The following is a 12,364-nucleotide window of genomic DNA, read 5'->3' as shown; positions in this document are numbered from 1 at the left end:
ATGGCTCTGAGCACTATGGGACTCAACTGCTGAGGTCATTAGTCCCCTAGAACTTAGAACTAGTTAAACCTAACTAACCTAAGGACATCACAAACATCCATGCCCGAGGCAGGATTCGAACCTGCGACCGTACTTTCATCTATCCAGGGAATTTAGAATCTTGATGATTTTTACCTGTTATCGACGTTGGAACCGCCGACTTCCCGAATGTGTGTAACTGTAAATATGTGATTGTATCACACGAAAAAAAGTTTTGTCGTTTGTTATCAAACTGACTGTATGTTTGTTTGTCCATCTGTCTGTTAAGACTCCATTTTGTCGGGAACGTGTGTATGTGTCAATACGAAATTTACGGCACACACTAAGGTCTCTGGCCCCTTGGCGGTGTAATAACTGTAATCTTCTAAGTCAATGCAATCGAAAGATACGGCCATTTACGTCAAATATTTTGACTGTCGTAAACTCTCTCATTAAAACGCAGAGAGCACATCCATTTGGCCAAGAATCATGAAATTTGGCAAGATTCAGGCTTTGGCAGTACAAGTAATGGAAAAATTACGAAAATTGTGAACTTGTAATTATGTCACCCCAAAAGATATTACTTTTCTAGTTTATTGTCCGACTTAAAATTTAATATTCAAGCATTCTCGAAAGTCTTGGCATTATCGGGACCGATGTTTTGCCAGTGTCAACATCGATAATAGGCAAAAATTATCAAGATTCTAAATTAAATTCCCGGGATGGATGAAGTGTCTATGTACGTCATTAAGTTTTGGACGGAACCCTCAGAGCGCGATTGCACTGGCACCTGGCAATATTTTTTTTTTTTTTTTTTTTTTTTGTGTAACGTAGCATCCTACTCGATGTAACTGTCTCTCGCTCGATTAGTTCTGGTGCCCAACGCCAAACACGTTGTCACGGGATGGTGCAGTAGTCGTGAGAGCGTTACGAAGATGCTCAGCAAACTGCAGTGGCTACAAGGGAGGCGTTGCATATCGCCGGCTGGTTCACTGTTAACATTCAGAGAGCAAAACAATACTTAAAATTCACGCAAGCGGTTTTTCGGAGGACGGAGATGGAAGGAGATTAGTGTTTAACGGCCCGTAAAAAACGAGGTCGTTAGAGATGGAGTACAAGCTCGGATTAGGGAAGGAGGGGCAAGGAAATCGACTGTGCCTTTCCAAAGGGACCATCCCGGCATTTGCCTGGAGCGATTTAGGAAAATGACGGAGAACTAAATCAGGATGGCCGGACACGGGTTTGGACCGTCGTCCTCCGGAATGCGAAAAATGTTCAAATGTGTGTGAAATCTGATGGGACTTAACTGCTAAGGTCATCAGTCCCTAAGCTTACACACTACTTAACCTAAATTATCCTAAGGACAAACACACACACACACACACACACACACACACACACACACACACACACACACACACACACCCATGCCCGAGGGAGGACTCGAACCTGCGCCGGGATCATTCGCACAGTCCATGACTGCAGCGCCTGAGACCGCTCGGCTAATCCCACTCCGCCCGGAATGCGAGTCCAGTATGCTAACCACTGCGCCACCTCGTTCGGTGATTTTTCGAACAGATACCGTGTGCATTCTTCAAAGGCATCTTTATTTATATACTAGTGATTGTGAATACACTGCTAGACTAAACTCAGCTGAAGTAGAAGCATATAAGACGCCCCGGTGTACGGTGCGGTGAAAAGTAATTTCTGACACACAGTTTATAGTAGTTCGGGAGAGTATAGACATAGCTGTATACGGGTGGGATTGTAGTAAAGATTTTTGGCTTCCTATATTGAAGCATTGGAACTGAAAGCACAGTACTTAATTCCCAGACCTCGTATTTAGAAGGAACGGGGTTCAAATCCCTGTCAGGTCTTCTTCATGCCGTTGTCGTTATTTTCCCTTTAGGTGATATGCACTAGCGTGGAATGATTCGTTAAGGAGACGACGGCAGATTAACTCGGTGGAACCAGTGCCCCGTTGAACTGCATGCTGATGGGAAGTCAGTGTCCAGGTCTCGTTCCTCGGCGGTAGTAGGGGGTCCTCGCTGAATCTGGCCACAGCGTGGGCGGCAGGCAGGTCAGTTTCCAGCGCGGAGCTGAGAGAGGAGAGGAGCGCTGAGCCGAGGACGGGGTCGAGCGCGGCTCATCTCCAGCAAGTGGATTTGACGGTCGCTAACCGGCTTATAAGTTTACAAGCGCGCCCCGCTCCTGGATTAGGGACTTAATGCGGCGATACAAGCGCGCCTGCACCTTAACCCGTTGCATCGTACCGCCAGCCGGCCAGTCGTCTTCCCTTACCGACATAGCAGACAGAAAGACGTCCACAAACGGCCTAGACACTTGGCACTAATTTTGCATAAACTGTGGATAGCGCACAGCATAAATACTTGGCGCGGTGGAGCTCTCTAAAGGGTCGCTCTGACAATTGTTAGATTATGAATCAGTTCATTTCTCAAATTCTGGGTTCAGACCGTCTAAAATTCTCCTTCGGTGCATAGCCACGAAGCAAGCACTGAACTTATTTCAAAGTACGCAAATGTCTTTAAGAATTTAATGCTGAATTTACATGTTTTGAACACACTCACGCCGGCCGCTGTGGCCGAGCGGTTCTGGGTCCTTCACTCCGGAACCGCGCTGCTGCTACGGTCGCAGGCTCGAATCCTGCCTCGGGAATGGATGTGTGCGATGTCATTAGGTTAGTTAGGTTTAAGTAGTGCTGAGTCTGGGGAACTGATGACCCCAGATGTAAAGTCCCATAGTGCTTAGAGCCATTTTTTGAAGACACACACACACACATATGGTTAGTGCCACTATAGAGTTAGTAGCACTAACTGTATACATAGATCAACTAATAATTCTGCAGTTAAGTCAACAGATCAAAGCAGAGCCACACATACCAAAAACTTTACAAAAAAATGGCACAGTATACAGAGAAAAATGCTCTTGAAAATGGGAATCATTACCCGAAAGGTGTTGTATAAAATGTAAATCTTTACCGGTAGCAGAAACGGTATTAGAAAGAAAAACACTGTTTTCAGAGCTACAGGCTCTCACAAACCATTTCTAATGGATCACATCTGATGATCCGTTTGCTTGATACTTTCTCAACACGTATTCAAATGCGTTAAAGAAGATTCATGGTATGGTGTTCTGACACGACATAGCATGTGAATCCCACGTGCCGTGTTAATTAATAATTAGATCTTCATATTACTTATATATGGAAAGTGACTTTGAAATGTTTCGATTTTTATCATTTCTATTACCAAACTCATTTTAGTTAGCTCTTAGCACAACAAACAGTGTTATACAAAACTCGCATAACAATCCTAACTCAATTTTGCCGACAAGCACAGTACCCTAAACTTGCTCGATTCCTAGTGGACACAAGAGAAAGAGATGTTCGTTTCAGCAATGAAATCTTGTAACATATATAGTTCTTGTATCGCCTGATCAATTAACCATGAGTGCAATCATCTGTCTGATTTCGTTACTTCTTAATTTATGTTTTAAACATTCTAACTACACTCCCAAGTGAAAAGTACATCCCACCCCGGTACTTGTATAGAAGGGCAGAAGTAAAAAAAAAAAGAGTTAACGTTGGAAGTTACCCTAGCATGGAGGGTCACCATAACGTATGAATGACTTTGATGTCGTTTTAAATAGAACTTGAATGAGTATTTTGACAAAGATAATACGGGCAATCTACATTTGCCCTCGGCAGAATTACTCTAATTTAATGTCATCATGACAATTCCAAAACACACACGTAAGAACGAGATGTTGGAATGTTTAATAGGTTCCGCAATGCATTGATGATGATGATGATGATGAAGTCCCATACTCTGTGACGGAGCGAAGGGGAACAATGCGGGAGACCCGCATCGCCGTACTAGGCAAGGTCCTAGTAGAGGTGGTTTGCCGTTGCCTTCCTCCGACCGTAATGGGGATGAATGATGATGATGATGATGATGAAAACGACACAACAACACCCAGTCATCTCGAGGCACAAAAATCCCTGACCCCGCCGGGAATCGAACCCGGGACCCCGTGCTCGGGAAGCGAGAACGCTACCGCGAGACCACGAGCAGCGCACAACCTTAAATTTATGAACATTAAAGAAAATTACAAATCTCTGCGTCAGTCTGAAATCCCATCAAGACCTGATTTAATACTTGTGCAGTTTCCTTCAAACAGTACTTCATCATAGATAACCACATGATCTGCAAACAATCTGTGGATACTGTTAATCTTGTCTGCAAGGTCATTAATACAGAACATGAACAGCAAGAGTCTCAGCACACATCCCTCGGGCACACCCCAAATTACTTCTACATCTGACAGTGCCTTCATGAAAGACAACATGCTCTGCTCTCCCAACCAAAAGTCCTCAATCCAGTCACAAATTTCGCTTCTACATCTACATGGGTACTCTGCAAATCATACTTAAGTGCCTGGCAGTGTGTTCATCGAACCACATTCACAATAATTCTCTATTTCTCCACTCTCAAAAATCTCATGGAAAAATAAAAAAACACGAACCCCTATATCTTTCAGTGCGATTTCCGATTTCCCTTATATTATGATTATCGTTTTTCCCTATGTAGGCCAGTTCAACAAAATATTTTTGCATTCGGAAGATAATGGTGACTGAAATGTCATGAGAAGATTCTGTTGCAGTGAAAAACTGCCTTTGTTTTAATGATGTCCATCCCATATTCTGTATCATGCTCTTCGTTGATCACAGACCGTGCAGCAGTACTCCAAAAGAAGACGGGCAAGTGTAATGCGGGCAGTCTCTTTAGTAGATCTGTTACATTGTCTAAGTGTTCTGCCAATAAAACACAGTCTTTGGTTGCCTTCCCTGCAACATGTTCTGTGTGTTCCTTCCTCTTGAAGTTGCTTGTAACTGTAATTCCTAGGTATTTAGTTGAATTTACAACCTTTACATCTGACTGATTTTTCATGTAACCCTAGTTTAGTGGATTCCCTTTAGCACTCCTGTGAATGACCACATAATTCATTATTTAGGATCAACTGCCAATTTTTGCACCATACAGATATCTTTTCTCAATCTGTTTTGCAATTTGTTGTGATATTCGGATGAGGTTACTAGAAAATAAACGAAGCATCATTGGCTGCTCAGATTGTTTCCTAAATAGTTTATTTACTGAACAGAAAATATGTAGAAAGTCTACATTTTGCCCTCATTATTAGTGTGTGACGTCTCTGAAGTCACGGTTGCATTGCCAAGCATACCTCTTTAAGAAAAATGCGAGACTTGAGCGTTAAAATATGTTTATTATACATCTCTCTCAATACTGACAATATTTACAGTAATGAGTCGCCATTAAAATCATTACATCATGAGCAACTATCCATCAGTGTACTATTCGATGAATGTATTCAAGGTGTAGCGAAGAATCGCTATAGATTGTCATCCCTCGCTAAACATATATAAGAAAACCATGTAAGCTTTATTGCTTAGAGGCTTTAAACACTTATACGTTCCTGTCTTCTTGTGGAAGTCCTGGTGTTTTAATCTGATATGGAGATTTCCCCCGAACATTTCCTGTGGCTCCCTTAACTCTGTCCTGAAGACTGAGAAGAACGTTTTACGGTAGGTTCACATGCCTCCGGCACGACAATGAAGACCCACAAAGAGTTTCTCAGCACGCCTTCAAATGCGTTAGTATAGACTGGTAGTGTAGTTTCGTGAGGCGACATAGAATCTGAATCCCACATGCAGTGGACGTTGCAGTCTATAAATTAACGATATCACGGCATGTTCAGCACAAGGCGGAAAATTTTGTAAACATTGATCAGGAAGGTGGTAGATTCCAACATTGATAACAAAGCACGACATTGCTTCTACATTTGCTTATTGCGAGTTATTAGATGGATTTTGCGTTTCAGAGTCTACAAAATAGCGGCAAATCTTACTCTAGTGGCTCCCAATCCATAAATTGGTAAACCGAAGAATTGGCTAAAAATGGCAGATTGCTAGGAGAGGTCATAAATTGGCAAACTGGTAGGACAGGCCATAAAATGGGAAGTTGATAGGTACCAAAGTCAACTCGTGTAAATGCTAAAACTCACACACATTGATTGCTGACTTAAGGCAGCTTAAACACAGCTGCCTCCCTATTCTTACAAAATATCACTCCATGACCAACTAAAATGATCAGGGCCTTTGAACTTCCTTGTATGTTAATAGTACAGAATAAAGTCGCAACTACGACCGGCAAAGCTTCGTAATTTGTACTCTAAAGCTGTAAGATTTATGTAACATAAGAAATAATAATAATGTTAGAGTAACTGACCTAGGTGGTCCTCTATGTATATAGAAAAATACCGGTCATTAAAATGTGTAACGATGTACACTCCACATTCAGAAAATGAACTTTCTTCTTCTCAACATCCATATTCTAGTTTGTTACACACCTAACGCGTCTTCTAAAGCTACCGCGTGAGGTGCAGATCATGCGCACTTGTTGATGTCTGATTCTACTTTTGGCCGCTCAGGGTCAAGGTAGCGACTCGTTGACTAAGTACTTTTGCAGACCTCAACTTGACAGATTTAGTAGAGACAGTGAAATAAGAAATGGTAGATGGACATTAATATGAGATCTGTCTACTGGTCAAATCGAACGTCGTGTGTAAACCAGTAAGTGACAAATATGCAAATGCCAGTGTGCTTAGAGCCTCATTTCAGTGGCATGAGAACCTTTCTATTCGCCAATCAGGGTGTGATCGAAAGTCATCGAGACACCAACGCGTAATAAGAATATAATATTTCACCGACAGATATGAGGCAGGTAGAACAATGATTACCGTGTGACCGACTTGGCCGGAAGTCAACGAGACTCTATTGTGTTTAATAAGCAAATATAATATTATTCGAACGGGTCATGTGTTTTATGTGGAACCAGTAGTATGCTGATACGAGAGCTGGCACGAAGGCGCTGGGGAATACGCCTTAACCCTGCAAAATAACATCCGTGTCGACAAATGCTGATATCGTCTGTCAAATTTGCGTTTTAGCTCTGAAATTATAACTCCTTAATGCTGGCCAGTTTTTCGAAGGAACTGTTAAGATCACTGCGTATTCCATAGTTTCATATACATGTATAGTTTCCTCTAAACGCTCTTCCCTGCTAAATTTTCCCGATAAGCCTGTTGCTGATGCAGTATGATTCGCTTGTGTGGGAATACAGTAGTTTTGTCTTGACACCATGTATCTCTAGAAAGCACCGTCTTTTCGCTATTGAAACTCACACATGTCGTGTGGTCCCACCCCTATATCTGTCTAGCAGTTACATCAAAAGTCACAAATTTAGATTATGCTTTCTGTATAAATAGCGATGTATTCCCATTTCGTATTCATGTTTTCCCGTATTTTTACTGTTCTTCCATATTTTTCCATATTTATCCATATTTTCATCCATAATTTATTGTAACTGTGCAAGAATATAGTACGCTGTTATTGTGTATCATACAAAATTTCTTTGGCATCCAACACACTATGCTGACTGCGAAAGCCAGTCCTTACATGTACACTAAAACGAACACAGACACACACGGGCTGAGGACCTTAGATATGTTTAATACAGATCTATACCTTCTGATTTGAAGACAAAAAAAAAATCAATCCGTGACAACCTAACCACGATGAAATCCATTTGTTTTTTCTCGCATGTTAATAACACAGAATGCCGGTCAACTATGGGTTACAAGGCTTCGTATACATGTACTCTTAAGCTAGAAGATTTATGTAACAGTTAGAAATAATAATAATAGTTTTCGAGGAACTTACATTATCTTACTGTAAACAAACATAGCTCAGTTACGCTATTTTTGTGCACCTTTCCGTACAAATGTCTATTACAGGGACGTGCACTTCACAGACGCAACTCTCACGCACCGAGAGGAGAGAGGCCATTGTGCGCTGAAGAAGAAAAACGATTAGATGTTTGAACCTACCACTTCGTTCTCCTCGCTAACAAAGGCGTACGACATTTACCTTTGTTTTGTTGAAGATAGGAGGAGCGTAGACCTCGACATATGTTTCACGTGATTGATTTTATCGGGAACGCAATTGATTTCCATTGTGCTGTTATATTTTATGTTACTGAAATTTTTGCGGTGAATGAGCTTCTGTGTGTCCGTTGATGGAAAGGCCAGTGTGTGCCAAGATAAAAAAAAAAGTAGGTAGATATCTAATGCATCTCCAGTGCCAAACAGAGTCAGTTTTCTCCTTGTCCTGCAGGTGAGAAATAGAAATGAAGTTTTAACACATGTGGCAAATGCGCAGCGCGCGGGCAGCTTGCCACAGCGGGGGGGAATCCCCCCACCCGGTTTGAAGCCGGCTGGCGAGCGCGGGCAGTCCCTTAATCCCGCGCCAGCGCCACCTGGTTTATCTCGTTTCCGGCGCTCATCTCGCTGCCGCAACGCGGCCAATCCCAGGCACGGCCATTGTTGCGTCATCGCGCGCCAGGACGCGGCGCTATCGGCGCTGAGATCGCACCGCAGACAGCTCAGGAGTGTGGCGCACTGCGAAGCAATCCGAGCTCAGAACTGCGCAGGCGTCTACGTTGCGACCAGATTCTGCTCTCTGCAGTTTCAAGATCGTCGTCATTGGGTGGTAATGTACTGTTTCATTGGTGATTTTTCAGGCTATAACAGATTAAGCAGGCACCTGTAAAAATAAGACACACTCACTGTTTGATGTAGCAAAAGCTATAGAGGGTTTATTTTACTGCTCAAATCGCTCTGAGCACTATGGGACTCAACATCTGAGGTTATCAGTCCCCTAGAACTTAGAACCACTTAAACCTAAATAACCTAAGGACATCACACACATCCATGCCCGAGGCAGGATTCGAACCTGCGACCGGAGCAGTCGCTAGAGCTAGAACCACTCGGCCACCGCGGTCGGCTCTTTTACTGTTAGGTGTGCACATACACAGATGGTACAAAAGGGCAGAGCATTGGCGGAGCTGTCACTTGCACCCAGGTGAATCACGTGAAAGAGTTTCCGACGCGATTATGGCCGCACGACGGAAATTAAGTCTTTGAAAGCGGAATGGTAGTTGGAGCTGGACGCATGGGAAACTCCATTTCGTATATCGTCCGGGAATTCAAAATTCCGAGCCACAGGGTCAATAGTGTGCCGAGAATACCAAATTTCACTCAGTACATCTCACGACGGACAACACAGTAGGCGATGGCCTTCACTTAACGGCCGACAGCTGCGGCGTTTGCGTGGAGTTTCCAGTGCTAAGAGACAAACAACACTGCATGAAATAACCGCCGAAATCAGCGTGGAACGTAACGATGAACGTATACGAAATGTGGCCTTATTGTGCTGTGGCAGCAGACAACCAATGCGAGTGCCTTTCCTAACAGCACGGATCGTCTGCAGCGCCTCTCCTTGGCTCGTGTCCATGTCGGTTGGACCCTACTGCAAAACCGTGGCCTGGTCAGATAAGTTCCGATTTAAGTAGGTAAGAGCTGATGGTAGGGTTTGAGTGTGGCGCAGACCCCACGAAGCCCTGGACCGAAGTTGTTTACAATGCACTGTACATGCTGGTAGTGGCTCCTTAATGGTGTGGGCTGTGTTCACCTAGAATGGACTGGGTCCTATTGTCAACTTGAACCGATCATTGACTGGCAACAGTTATTTCGGTTACTTCGAGACCATCTGCAGACATTCATAGACTTCATGTTTCCAAACAACGATGCAATTTTTATGAATAATAATCCGCCATGTCACCAGGCCACATTTGTTCGGAACTGGTTTGAAGAACATTCTGGACAATTCAAGACAATGGTATGGCCATTCAGATAGACCGACATGAATACCACCGAACATTTAGAGGACATAATTCAGAGGCCAGGCTGTAGAGGCACCATGGCTCAAAGTTGTGCAGGGGACTCCCAAGGACTTGTTGGGGTTGTGCCATGTCCGGTTGCTGAACTATGCCAGGAAAAAGGAGGCCCTACATGGTATTAGAAGGTGACTTTTGTCACCTCATTGTAAGTGTGATAAGTTACAAATGGAAATTATTTGGCTAATTCAAACTATGTACCGGGTTTTGACTCAGTCCCAGAACCGTGGTTTTCGCGGATAATGCTCTTACCAGATGAAAGGTGAACGACCCGCTCTTGTCGTTTCACTTCCGCTAGGACTTCCCTCCCACTTCACAAACTTCACACAATAGTTCTCCTGCGTATCTTCTTCCCTGTCTGATTCACAGTTTTAATCTGGTTCGTAGTTTCAAATCTGAGGACACACAACTGCAAAGTGAAAATACTCGTTCTGGAAACGCTGCCGATGATGTGGCTAAGCAGTTTCGGCGTAATATCTTCGCTTCTAGAGATGCTAGTGTGCCCAGTAAGGTGTGCAGACGAGCATCTGCGGAATTTGGAAAGCAGGAGAGAGATGCTGACAGAATTAAAACTATCAGGACGCTTTGCGACTGGGTAGCTCACTCAGTAAATTGGTTACCTGCAAAAGGCAAGGTTCAGGGTTCCAATCCCTATCTGGCACATAGTTGTAATCTGACAGGAAGCTCCAGAACTGGCACACTCCAACGCAAACTGAAATTATGTGTTCTGTAAGTTAAAGTTTTTTGTCGGGCTGGTACTAGAGTGATAGCTTTTGCTATGCTTTTTGTCTTGAAATTTAAATTTATATACAACGTGAAGTGGGTACGTGAAAAAAAGAACCAGTTCGAAATGTGAAGAGAGATTTTTTTTGTATACTGGTGACATTGTCTACCAAGACACTAAAGAAATAACGGTTGTTTGAAATAAAATAATTTAATATTTTTGATACCCTTTGACACCGTCAAACAACTAAAGAAAAAATGAGTATAATGACATCAAAATTGCACATCTGCAATAGGTGAAAAAAAAAAGAGGAGCAAGTTGGATGGTTGAGCTCACTTTACACCAATGTTTCCGGATAAACATTCAGCAGTGGGGCTCAGAGAGACGCCTTGTTTCTTATACACCGCTCAGAAGAATTAGGGGAACACGACTTTGGACGTCTGCCATACTACGTTGAGCAATAGTTTGAGGACTGGTATGTTACCAAATTATTCCTTTATCTTTCACAAATTAAGTGCACAACGAAACATTATTACGTTCTGGTTCGTTTACAAACAAAGACTGAAAGGTCCGACTGGTGTCGAAACCGAAGTTAATTAGGTAGTTTCATGTTCAATGGATCATTTTGCGCGATAGATCGTAATGGTGTGAAACAAGACATTTTACATTCATATGGCAAATCTGTACACACGTTTACGTTTTTTTGAAGAAAAAAAAGAAAGGAAAACAGTATACAGATGTTGCCTAGTAAGTCCCACCCTCCACCTTTCACGCATTACAGTAACAAAGATTCTTCTATGGAGTAGAAAGAGTTGACAAAGAGAAACTTTTGTCAGTTTGTGTTCAAACTTTACATTGCTGTTCGTCAGACATGATATATCACTGACTAAGTGATCAAAATTTTTTGTTGCAGCATTGTGTACCTTTTTTGTGCTAAAGACAACCTTAATGTGGAGTAATGCATCTCATTTTTCCTTGTGCTATTGTAAATATGTACGTCATTGTTCCTTTTGAACTGTAGTAGATTATTTACTCAAACTTCGTGACGGAATAAATACTCTGCGAATCTGTAGTCATAGTGCCCAACTCCTTAAACAGATGTATACAAGATGATCGTCGGTGAGCACCGCATATTATACTTACAGCACGTTTTTGCGCAATCAAGAGTTTCTTTCTTAAAGTTGAGTCACACCAGAACATTATTCTGTACGACATTATTGAATGAAAATATGCAAAACATGTTGAACTTATTGACTTGTCTCTCTCCAAGGTTTGTAATGATTCTAAGAGCAAATTCGGCTCAACTAAGTTGTGTTTAAATTCTCATCAATATGGACACCTAAGAATTTTGAAGTTTCCACCCTATTTACTATTTCCTCGCCACTTGTTATACTTATCATTGGTGTATTACCCTTAGATGTGTGTAACTGAATATGTTGTATCTTCTTAAAATTGGGGTTCAGGCCATTCGTAGAAAACCAGTCAATGATACTTTTAAGAACTGTGTTTACCATTTCTTCTGTTTCTGTACGTATGCTTGGACTGATTACAGTACTAGTGCTAGCTGCAAAAATGGTTCAAATGGCTCTGAGCACTATGTGACTTAACATCTGAGGTCATCAGTCCCCTATAACTTAGAACTACTTAAAGCTAACTAACCTAAGGACATCACGCACATCCATGCCCGAGGCAGGATTCGAACCTGCGACCGTAGCAGTCGCGCGGTTCT

This window comes from Schistocerca piceifrons, chromosome 1 (assembly GCF_021461385.2).
Source record: "Schistocerca piceifrons isolate TAMUIC-IGC-003096 chromosome 1, iqSchPice1.1, whole genome shotgun sequence".
In the NCBI taxonomy this organism is placed as follows: Eukaryota; Metazoa; Arthropoda; class Insecta; order Orthoptera; family Acrididae; genus Schistocerca; species Schistocerca piceifrons.
Note: the sequence above shows the minus strand (reverse complement) of the source record.